The 2,764-nt window shown below is 43.3% G+C and overlaps 1 non-coding gene across 1 annotated transcript; it reads left to right on the forward strand.

Moving 5' to 3' along the window:
- The first annotated feature begins 1,605 nt into the window (after window positions 1–1,605).
- On the forward strand, window positions 1,606–1,712 carry LOC120259768. Its single transcript, XR_005536319.1, has one exon. It is a non-coding gene; the product is annotated as a small nucleolar RNA R71 (small nucleolar RNA).
- Window positions 1,713–2,764: the final 1,052 nt, after the last annotated feature.

Below are 2,764 nucleotides of genomic sequence, written 5' to 3' on the forward strand. Positions count from 1 at the left end.
TGTATTCATCAATAATCTCATCAGTAGTGTCTAAAAAATATAAAGTATCATCAAAATCGAGAGAATGCCGCATGGCCTCAGCAAGGCGGTATGTAAGATTGTCATCTCCAACTCTCAATGTGAGCTCTCCACCGTCCATGTCAATCAATGTTTTGGAAGTCCGCAAGAACGGTCTCCCAAGTATCAAGGGTATATCCGCATCCTCATCAACATCTACCACTACAAAGTCAACCTAAAAAATGTACTTGTCCATCTTGACAAGCACGTCTTCAATGATGCCTCTGGGATGTCGCACTGTTCGGTCTGCTAGTTGCAAAGTCATCTGAGTAGGCCTAGGCTCGCCCAAGCCTAGCTTTTGAAAGAAGGTGTATGGCATGATGTTGATACTAGCCCCTTAGTCCGCCAATGCCATTTCCTCACAAAGATTACCAATATTACACGGAATGATGAAGCTTCACGGGTCTTTCTTCTTGTTCGGCATGTTCTTTTGCAATACTGCCGAGCAGGAAGCATCTAGAATCACTGAAGCACTTTCCTCCAACTTCTTCTTGTTAGTCAACAAGTCTTTCAAGAACTTCGTATACTTAGGCATTTGGGCCAATGCCTCAACAAAAGGAATATTGATGTGGAGTTGCTTGAACAAACTCAGGAACTTCTTGTACTGTTCATCCCCTTGGTCATTTTTCAATCTAGAGGGATAAGGGATTCTTGGCTTGAAAGGTGGGGATGCCACCTCTTTATCTTTGCTTGTCCCCTCTTAAACCTCTATAACCTCGGGTGTGTGTTCTTTTGGCTCCTCACTCGGAAGCCTACCTTCAACCTCACAACCACTTCTCAAAGTGATCGCTTTCACATGTTCTCTAGGGTTGGTCTCTGTATTGCTTGGTAAGCTTCCATGTGGCCTTTCGGAGAGAGATTTCGCAATTTGCCTCACTTGATTTTCAAGATTATGCAAAGAGGCGGTGTGGTTGCGAAGTGTAGACTCAACTGATTCAAACCTTGTATTTGCAGATTGTATGAATCTAGTCAAGTGCTTCTCTAGGTCACTCATTCGGGTTTCCAAACCTGAGACTGTGTTTTCCACTTGAGGGGCTTGTTGTTGTTGTTGGAAACCCGGTGGCCCTCTGGCCTTTTGTGGACCTTGATTACTCCATGAGAAATTTGGATGATTCTTCCAACCCGGATTGTAGGTATTGCTATATGTGTTTCCTTGAGGTCTCATGCCATTACCTACAAAATCAACATTCTCCACTGAAGAAACATCACCAATAGAGATTGGGAAATCGAAGAGAGCATGACCTCCATCACAACCAGTGCAATTAGTCACGACCGCCACTCAATTTGAAGTTAGAAGATCTAACTTCTTACTCAAATTCTCCACTTGAGCCGCCAATGAAGTTACCGCATCTATGTCATGGAGACCGGCCACCTTTTTCCTCTCCCTAGCATTCCATTGGTAGCTGTTTAACCCCATTTCTTCAATCAACCTGACGGGCCTCATCGGGGGTCTTGCTACCTAAGGTACCTCCTGCTGCCACATCCAAGAGTTGCCTTGTACTCGGGTTCAAACCATTGTAAAAGGTTTGACCAATCATCCACTCCGGGAATCCGTGTTGCGGGCACTTTCTCAGGAGCTCCTTGAACCTTTCCCATGTCTCAAATAGAGACTCCAATTCCAACTGAACAAAAGATGAGATCTCGTTCCTAAGCTTTGCTGATTTTTTGGGAGGGAAATAACGGGTTAGAAAAGCTTCCACCATCTCCTCCCACATGGTAATTGGCGCTCTAGGTAACGAGTGTAGCCACTGTTTCGCTCTCCCCTTTAGGGAAAATGGGAAGGCTCTCAATTTGATGGCATCATCCATCACCCCATTTATCTTCAACATATCACACACCTCGAGAAAGCTCTCTATGTGACTGTTTGGATCCTCATCGGCCAAACCATTGAATTGTATGGATTGCTGCAACATGTGGATGAATGCCGACTTCAGCTCAAATGTTCTGAGCTGTAATCGGGCGACGCACAATGCTTGATTGTGTCCCCAACACCGAAGGTCTGGCATAATCGGATAATGTTCGCTGTTGCTCATTCTATTCTACCATGCTTTCAAATTCTTCTACTTCCAAATCAGCTGGATTAGACTATTCTTGCACAGGCTCTTTCCTTTTTTCTTCTAAGTGTACGTTCAAGCTCGGGATCCCCTTCAATCAATATTGAGGGATTCTCTCGGGTTATAACCTGGAGCTGCACCCAAAAAGAAAGAAAAAGAAATCAGAACGATGATAGAATTAGAAGATATGAAATAGAATGTATGGTGAAATATCTAAGAAAACAAAGTGCAAAGTATCTCTAAATGCCTACTCCCCGGCAACGGCACCAAAAACTTGACAAGGTCCCCTTGCATATATCCCGCAAGTGCATGGGTTTGTCGAAGTAATAATCCAGGGTGAGCGGGTATCGAATCCAAAGGGAGTAGGGAATAAAAATACTTAATTCGATTCTTAGCTATGTGAAAGATCAATGATGATGAGTGTGACAATGATTCAATTCTCAACAATAAAAGCAACAAGTAAGAGAGCAAAAGTAAAAAAGGAGATAACGTAATCGATAAAGATGAGGTACCCGGATAATACTCCGCCTAGGATAATTGTTTCAATTGCAAGAACCCTCTATTATGCTTCCTAATCAATGCAATGGTGAGTCATGGAAATCCTTAATTACATAGTCCCAAATCTAAGGTCAACTACGCCTAACTCTATACAT

The sequence above is a fragment of the Dioscorea cayenensis genome, chromosome 4, assembly GCF_009730915.1.
Source record: "Dioscorea cayenensis subsp. rotundata cultivar TDr96_F1 chromosome 4, TDr96_F1_v2_PseudoChromosome.rev07_lg8_w22 25.fasta, whole genome shotgun sequence".
Classification (NCBI taxonomy): domain Eukaryota; kingdom Viridiplantae; phylum Streptophyta; class Magnoliopsida; order Dioscoreales; family Dioscoreaceae; genus Dioscorea; species Dioscorea cayenensis.